Below are 9,680 nucleotides of genomic sequence, written 5' to 3' on the forward strand. Positions count from 1 at the left end.
TGAAATTATGTTTAGCACTAAGTGAAACCGTAGGCCTCTGGCTGTCTTATTCCACTACATGTATATACGTATATATATATATATATATATATATATATATATATATATATATATATATATATATCCATCTTCATGCCCCGCCCCTGGACCACGGACGTCACACATCGTTCGCTTGGTGATAAACTGCGGCTAGAACGGACAGGGCGGATCCAGGATTTCGTCAAGGAGGGCGCCGCGCCACATTGTGAGGCCCCCTAAAGCTTAGGGCCCCCCGCAAAAGGATATCATTGCATTTCAGTCATTGTATTGTAAGACAAATGGTATGCAATATACATATATATATATATATATATATGCATTTACTTATTTCACACACACGGAAATCCATCTTACTGTACACAGCCCTATAAAGCATAGGCGTGCTACGCATCCATACACATAGAGACCACTCATTTTCTACAGATCATTTAAATGCTGTGATTTTGAGGCTAAGTGTTGCGGAACAAAAAGCAAAATAAACTTGAGTTGGCTGCCAATTAACATCAAAACCAAGCATGAACTTGATTCCCAGCTAATGAATTTACGGCTAGCCGGCTGGGCGACGTAATCAGCTGATGGCTGATAACTAATACATGATTTTTTTCTTGTTATAAAGGAGTACAACATATCCCAGCAAACAGCAAAACAAAACAAAATGAAAAGCCTAAACAAACATATCCAAAAGCATATACAAGTTCGAAACATATTTTGAAATATGTTTCGAACATGATGCACTAGCATAATAAGCGTCACACACTCAAGAGCCAATGAAAATAACACATACGACGTCGGCGGCATGTAAAATTACGTACAATTGCGCGTAAAAAATCATCGGCGCATATTCGACTGCTGTTCTAAGGCGAAGGTACCAAGGCCAATAGGGACGGAACCTGAGCGATCATGGGTGCCGCAGGAGGCCAACAAAGGGGCTCCCGTCAACAAGAATGGGGCTCTCAGAGCAAGAAAGAAAGGACCGAAGACTAACGTGGTGGGCCCCTAAACGATCGGTGGTGCCCCGGCAGGCTGACATGTAAGGCCCCGGCCATAGCACTGGACCCCTCGAGCAAAGGGGAATTACCCTAGACCATAACTTAATGCCCCTGTGCGATCAAGAGTGCACGGGTAGGTTAACAACGTGAGCATCGATAGGAGTGAATAGTTCTCCGCAAATGAGACCAAAGTGAGAGCCCTCGATCAAAGAAGAGGGCCTCTGAACATCGTGTGTCTCCGTGCCCTACCTTATAAGAGCCTTCGCAACAACACAAGGCCCTCCAAGGAAGTGGAAATAACCCAAGACTTATGTGAGGGATCCCGGAGGAACTGATTATACCCTGGCATATGGGACCCCGGAAAAAGTGTGAAGAACCTTTCGGGCGAATGGGAAGAATCCGTGGAGAAAAACCTGATCGATCAACAGTGCTCAGGCATGGAGGCAGATAGCGCCCCACCAGCACAATGGGCCTTACGAGATAATGCAGAGATTAAGGGCAATGTGTAAAGCTCCTTAGCGATCAGATTGACCCGGCAAGTGCCCCCAGCAACACCTTCTCAATCAGTGACGAATGAACTTTGTTTACTTATGAGCTCTTTACTTTTGCTTATAATGGTTCTTGGTCGTCTGTAGGGCTAAAGGAATCCAATTTTGTTGTGCTTTTGTTGTCAGGAAACTGCGTCTGTCCGGCTGGTTATGGGCCCCTTCGGAGCCTTTAGCTCCCCTCGGCATGGTCCCGTGCCTTTCCTCCTCCCCCCCGGTCCTCTGCATCCGCCACCGGTCCAAGCAACTGAACAGATGGGGCCCGCCAAACACACAGGGCCATCTATTCAAATAAGGAACACTAAAGACGCAAGGTGTAGGGCTCCGAGTAATCGAGCGCGCATGGGCAGATTAACATAAAGGGACACGTCAAGAGTGTGGGGGCCTCCATTGAAATAAGAAGTACCAAGACCCAATGTAGAGGGCCCCCGAATGATCGGATGTGCCCGAGCGGGTTAACAGATCAGGTTCCCAAGAAGAGCGTAGGGCTCTCCATTCAAATAGGAAGCATTCAAGACCCAATGCAGAGAACCCCAAATGATCCAGCGCGTCAGAGCAGGTTAACAATAGGGCCCCGTCAAGAGCGTAGGGGTCTCCATTCAAATGGAAAGCACTGAAGACCCCATGTAAATGCCCCCGGAAGGATGGGATGTGCCCAAGCAGCTTATCAGAAGGGGCCAACAAGAGCGTAGGGCCATCCACTCAAATACAAAGTACTCAAAACCCAGTGCGGAAGGCCCCGAAAGACGGAGTATACCCGAGCAGATTATCAGGTGACCTGGACAGGAATGTAGGGCCCTAAATTCAAACACCAAGACCCAGTATATAGGGCCCCGAACAGTACAGTCTGGCGGAAGCGGCAAACAGATAGGTTCCCCGACAAGTGCGTAGGGCCTTCCATTCAAAAGGGAAGTACCCAGGACGCAATGTAGAGGGCTCCGAATAATCGAGAGCGCGTGGTCAGAGCAGGTTAACAGATAGGGCCGCCGAAAAAGCGGGGTTATCCGCTCAAAAAGCAAGTGCCGAAAACCAGATGTAGAGGTCCCCCACGTTCGAATGGGGCCGAGCATCTTATAAGAAAGGGCGCCAACAGGAGCGTAATGCCCTCCATTCAAATAAGAATTATTCAAAACCCGGTACGGAGGGCCCCCGAAAGATGGAGTGTACTCGAACAGGTTATCAGACGACTCCGATGAGAGCAGAAAGCCCTAAATTCAAACAACAAGAACCAATACGCAGGGCCCCGAGCAATATAGTGTGGCCGAGGAGGCAAACAAAGTGACCGCCGACAAGTGTGTAAGGCCCCATTAAAATAGCACGCGCCCAAGGCCCAATGCAGAGGGCCCCCGAACGATCGAATGTGCCTGAAGAGGTGACCAGATAGGCCCCCACGAGAGCGTAGGGCCCCCTTCAGAAAAGAGGTACCCAAGACCCAGTGTGGAGGGTCCCCGAATGACTGGGTGTGCCCAAGTAGGCCATCAGGTGGGCCCCCCACAAGAGTGTAGGACCCCAAGCAAGAGACAGAGAATTGGAAACGCCCTAGAATAATGCAGAGGCCTATGAGCATACCGCAAGTGTGTCGGCGAGTTAACCGAAACCCCCGTAAAGGGGCCCCAAGCAACCGAGAATGCCCGGCAGGTTAAGATATTTGACCCCATCTATAGCTCACAGAGCCTTTCTGGCGAATGGAAAGAATCTGTGGAAGGGCCCATGATTGACAAGAGCACCCCGGCAAGCTAACATGAACGGCCCCAACAACAGCGCATGGCCCTCCGAACAAATGCAAAGAAATGCAGGTCAACGTGGAATGCTCCTTAACGATCATAATGATTCTGCAAGGGGGCATATAGGTTCACCGGAAACAGCATGGGCCCCTAGACAGTGTAACGTGGCTTCAAATTTCTCCTTCGCAATTTTTCCAATCAGTGATTTTTTAAAATTTCTTATACGCTCTTTACTTACGCTTGTAACTGTTCTTGGTCGCCTGGACATCCAGAGATATTTGTGGTGTTTTGTGTTAAAAAAACTGCACCTGTTCGGCCGGCTACGGGCCTTCTCGCAGCCAATGGGCCCTTTCGGGGCCCAAGGGCGGCTATGGCTCCGTGCCCCCCCCCCCCCCCCTCTGGATTCGCCGCTGAGAACGGAGTTAGACCAGGTGTGAGTGGGGGAATATCTGGGAACTGGGGCAGGAAATTTGACCGAATATGGAGGCATTCCATCCACACTTAACACGTTAAGAAGACTCCAGCACATGCTGAGATTGCACCACGTGCATCAGACGACATGGGACACAATAAAGGGCTTCAGCTGGGGGGCGGGGGCATAAACATCCCGACTTGGGCCCAGCCCCTTCCCGCAACTTTGAGACGAACGTGGGCTGTCTCCGTGCAGGATCGTGAGAAATCCGGGGAGAATCCCGCTTAGTGCTGAGTTTTATTGCGACGAAGTATAGATTGCATGGTAATTATCGCATGAATTAATCTAGGATTATGTCTCGCAGTAAGTGAGACTGTTGGCAGGTATATATATATATATATATATATATATATATATATATATATATATATATATATATATATATATGTGTGTGTGTGTGTGTGTGTGTGTGTGTGTGTGTGTGTGTGTGTGTGTGTGTGTGTGTGTGTGTGTGTGTGTGTGTGTGTGTGTGTGTGTGCGTGTGTGTGTGTGTGTGTGTGTGTGTGTATATATATTTGCGCCTTGCTTGGACCATAGGTCTCGCACCCTTACGCTTATCGATGAAACAGGGCTAGAACAGTTGCGAGCATGAGGAATATTTGGTTACTGGGGAAGAAAATGTGACCGAATATGGGAAATTTTTACCTTACTAAATATGTTAAAAAAGGCCCCGGCACTCACTGTGACTGGGCCATGTGTCTGGGCCACTACAAGGCCACAAAAATGCGTGCCCCATCACCAGAGGCGAACGCACGCAGTAGCCCTTGGAGGCCCGTACTTTTCCTATCTCACCAAATCTATGCAACTTTTTGACGCATCCATGAAAAATGTTGACTTAAAATTTCAGGTGGACACGCGAAAACAGGATCGAGAGCCTGCGACGACGTTTTACGACGCGCAAGAAATTGCAGGTGCGGGTGACGCACTGAATTCGGTTTTCAGTGAAAATGTTTGGTTGTCTCCCATTGCCCAAATTTGTGTGCCTACAGCCCTGTTCACCACATTGTGCGGACGGAAAATACTCTATCATGTTCAGAAATGAAAATTTTGCTAATCGCCAATATCACTGCGCCAAAAATAGCAATGCGCGTTTGCGCACTTGGTGCTAGCAGCAAATCAAATGGCGGCCTTGCAGTCTCCGAGACGTCACTCGCATTGCTGAGGCTGGGCGTACGATACTAAAAACGGAACAGCATCAGTTCTAAAAGCCCCTTACAAGATGTTGGGAGCACGCTAACCCACTGCATCTCCCCGCCCCCTTCTTTCCCCCTTCCCTGTTGCGAATGCATTGGGTCGCTATGGGCTACCCGGACAAAAAAATGTGCCCGGACACCAGTCTGACAAGGGCTGTGCTAGGTTTTCACGCCAGCTCCGCGTGCATCGTTCAATGTCAGAGGCTGTACTCCCGGCAGCTGCTCGGATTCCGTTCTATTGTGGCTGCCCGAACGGCGAGCTGGTCCCCATTGAAACCCGGCCGGCGCGACTGCCGAGGACAGGCGAATCGGCAATCACGCACACCTGGGCCTGCCTCGGCTCAGGGTCGGCCCAGCCGCCGCCGTCCGGCGCGGCGGCCCGACGCGGGTCGGCAGTGGGACCGGACACTCGCTCAGATTCGATCGCAGGCCGGTGGACACATGGAACCGGACATCTGGCGTTTATAAACAGACCCCCGACCGTCACTGGAGCTCCATGTGCTGCCCCCTCCCGCAGTTCCCTTCCCTCGCCTCACACCGAGCCACCGGGCACCGCTCCTGCCGGAAGTGGGCTATTATTGTGGTGGCTGAATGATCGAAGGGAGAGCCGGGCCAGAGGTACGGGCACGGGACGGGCGACCGCACCCACGCACCCCACTGCGTCCGCCGCGAGCCCGGTGGTGGTCACTGCGGGGCCTTGGACGGCACACCCGTTCACAGCGCTGTGTTCGTGGGGCCCACCCATTGAACTGCTTTGTACCAGCTGGTTGTCAGTACGAGCACCGTGGGAAAGGCACGGTTGAAAATCACTGATTGAAGTCACGACAGCACAAAGCGCGTTGAACCAGTCCCACGTTGAAGCCCAGCACTGTCCGACGGGTCAAACGTGATAGCTGTTGAGCACCGACCGTGCCTCCAGTCCAGCAGGCCTTCCAAGTTTCCCGGATATTTTGGATATCGATTCAAGAACTTCTCATTTAACACAATAAATCTGTTGAGGCAGTGTGGATGTTTTCTGCGTTATCGTGATTATCACAACTTAGCTTCCATATTAAACACAAGACGGTGAGCGTGAGCCAGTTTGTCGTACCTCCTCATCGATAGGGTGTGTTCTGAAAATAAAACACCGCTTTTCTGGCTGTTTGGCTCAAAGCGTCCAGTGACTAGTGTTGATATAAAGTCGCCAATAGCCTTGCTGCAAGGACGGCACCACTTAGCGATATCTGTGTGAAACAGTTCCTGTGTTTTAGGTAGTTCTTTCCTTGCGGCTTCACTGATATTTTTCATGTTTTCACTGATAACAAGTATGAGCATTTAACATGTACGCGACATAAACGTTATGGCGTTAGGCTGCTTCATTATTTGACACGATTGACTGCTGAGCTCGAGAATCACGAAGCTCACGTCTTTTGTCTCATTTTGGTCACAGAAAGCAGCACGTAGATAACTCACTTCCGCACATCGACATTACAGAAACCGTTGCGATCATTGAACCACTTTGTAGCCCACTCAAAGGTACCTATGTGGTTTCTCTGATTTGTGTCACATCTTGTTACTTTGTAATGGAATTCTTGTGTTGCTTTCAAATTTCAGGGTATCTCCTTCCAGCCAGACTTTTCCAGGACAGCCCAATCAGAAATACTCGAAATGTTCTCCCCGAAATACTCACCCCATTTTTGGCGGCCGTGTAGCTTAGAGACTTCAGGGGGTCTCGACTTAGGGACTACAGGGGGTCTCGACGTCGGGACTACAGTGGGTCTCGACTTAAAGACTACAGGGGGTTTAGACTTTAAGAAGGGCAGTGCTGCGAGCCCCACAGAAAGGTTTTGAAAATGACTATAACGATTCAAAATCCTGTATAGATGTCGAACACTCATTTTCAGTGACGAACAGTTTTTCACTCTACGGATACACAATGTTCCGTTCTTAAGGCTATCTCTTTTAAAATTTTAACTTTGATGGCTTTTGGCCGCTATACTACGAATTGACAATCAGAATGGCCAATCTAATGTTAGCTTTCGGTTAGCCGGCTAGCCGCGGAGAGCGATTAGCTGGGCGTGGGGGAGAATATTGTTGACAAATTAATGCCCAATGATTAAACTGTGCATTTGGGACGAATAAATTCCTAGACCATAGTCGTACATCCGGCGGTGACGACCTAAGCTTTTTCATTTTTTCATCACATTAAAAACTTGAGGTAACATGTGGAACCTGAAATCGCCGTTCTTGGTGTCTTGTTTGTGCATTTTTAGGCACATTTATCAGATTTGAATAACCAACCGATCTTACAGAACACGTAGCCAGCATGTGGACCATATATTCGTGTTTTCACTTCTATATGTAACGCCGGATTCGGGAAAATAATATCAAGTTTAGCCAAACCGTAACAGATACATAACCTTCTGTCTTCCTCACTCTCTGGCAGGTAAGGTACTTTCAAGACACTTGAGAACTTGTGCCGGCCTTGTGAAATCAGCATTATTCTTGATGTCTTGCGGTATATTTAAATTGCTCATTATTTCTTGAGGAAGGCGGAAATCCCAGTTTCAATCCGCAGTCAGGAGAAAAAAAACATTTTGTTCAATTTGGACATCCCTGATTATCTATCAAAGCCTAGGCTCATCTAACGAAAGGGTGAACCTAAACCTATGAGCAGGATACGAGCCGATTTCATTTTATTTTTCGAGCCTTGGGGCGTCCAGAGCTAACATTTTACACCATTTTCAACCCTTCCTCCTGCTGGCTGTGCACTGGTTACGATGGGAAACCCCCTGCCTCTGATTACGCTATATCAAGCGTAACGTCCGAAACGGTAACGTCCGTTTGACGTCTTACCAGGAGCGGCACTTTTCAAATAAGTTGGGACATTACCCGAGAAGACTGACCTAATCCTTGTCTAAAATCTGATTTCTCCCGTATTTTATCCATTTGAATTTGCAATGCGGATGTCAAGAGGATGTCTATGAAGACATACATATATATACATATATATATATATATATATATATATATATATATATATATATATTTACGTGTGTGTGTATACACATACGCATATATAAGCACCTACATTTGAATATAGTTATGAAAACTTGCTTTACGAAAGCATGTCATTCATTTCAAGCCTCTGTGAAATTGTAGCGTTGTGAGAAGCTTAGAATTGAATGTAATTAACAAGATATATATTTATAAAACGGTCCAATCTGATCGTCAGAGATAGGTCTAGTTTATTGTTTATCAAAGGTGGTCCGAGACGCGAAAAAGTATTTCTATGCAGAATGGGGCGGCCTGACGTGTGCGGACTACAAAAGAGTGCATGTGTTACATATGGTACATTTTCCGTGGAGAGACTACAGGAAATGTGTTATGCGCATTGTTAGGAAACACCTACACCAAAAAGTAAAATTGAATGCGCATGGCCTCAACACTTACTGATATGTCAACAGCTAGAGCGCCAGAGTAGATAAAGGCTAGTGACCGGGCGGGTCACCAAAATCGCTGTCTTAGCCCCACTCCCAAAAGCCCCACATAAATGCCCCACATATATTTATCAGGTATATTAACTGAATATGTATAAATACATACATATATATATATATATATATGTATATATATATAATAAATAATATAAAACAAATCGAATATATATTAACTGAAATAGCCGTCTTGAAGGCCTCTTGGTGAGGTTCACAACCCCGCCCCGCTTACGACCTAAACCCATAGATGTAGGAATGTTTCAAAAAGTGTGTGTTAGGGAGGGGAGGCTCTGGGTATAATTCAGGAACTTTTCCTAGAAGGCAAGCCCGGTGACCAGGGGGTTTGAGATGGAGACTATTGTCCACTCTCAATTCACCTAACATGTTTTCGAAATAACTTGATGTCATTGCTGGCTAGATATACATCTAAAGATGCTTCGCATTGATGTACAATCTTGACTATTCTACTCATCTATGTCATTCAGTAAAGAAGGCTATCCAGCTTCCCACAACTATTCGTCCATTTCAGCATTGCTTTCCCTGGGGACGCGAAATTCCACGACCGCGTAGGCATTTTGGGTCAATGAGGAGGCATCTATCTCCACAGGGCAGGGCCTCGACATAGGCTGGTCAGAATTTTTAGTGCGAATCGATGACCCATAGTGTGTTTGAACTTCCATGAGCCTTGATTCTCCGGGCTACTTTGTTAGAGATGAGTTTTGTCCCAGCATTTTGGGCGAAAAAATTCAAAGGCTTCAAATACTAACTGCCAGAAACAGCGCAACAAAAACCATAAAACCATCGTTTAAAAAAAAAAACAGGTCACAAAATGAATGCTCTTCTGTCATGTATGTCTGACCTGAAGCCTGCTCTCATCCGCCGTCGGTAGCCGATTTCCTGGTCCGGCTGCCCCCACCCGCCCTCCAGGACTGACTGCGAACTGACCGTATGTTAGCTCTGCTGCATATTTATGGAGCAGCATTAATACTTATTGGTATATTAAACATATATTGCACATTCGCAACAGGAGCTTTTTTCCGAGTTATCTTCCCTCATACCGCACCACCGCAGAAAAGCTTTCGGGAAGCTGTCTGCCTTAGCCATGAATGGGTCCAACGGACATTCAATTGCCCCTCATTCAACGTAGCCGGCTTGATCTACTTTTGTATGCAGGCAGGGGCGTGCCAGAGACTTCCCAAGGGGACACAGGGTTAACAAAAGTCCCCCTAATGGCGAACCCCC

This window comes from Pollicipes pollicipes, unplaced genomic scaffold (genome assembly GCF_011947565.3).
Source record: "Pollicipes pollicipes isolate AB1234 unplaced genomic scaffold, Ppol_2.1 Scaffold_3447;HRSCAF=4054_pilon_pilon_pilon, whole genome shotgun sequence".
Taxonomy (NCBI): domain Eukaryota; kingdom Metazoa; phylum Arthropoda; class Thecostraca; order Pollicipedomorpha; family Pollicipedidae; genus Pollicipes; species Pollicipes pollicipes.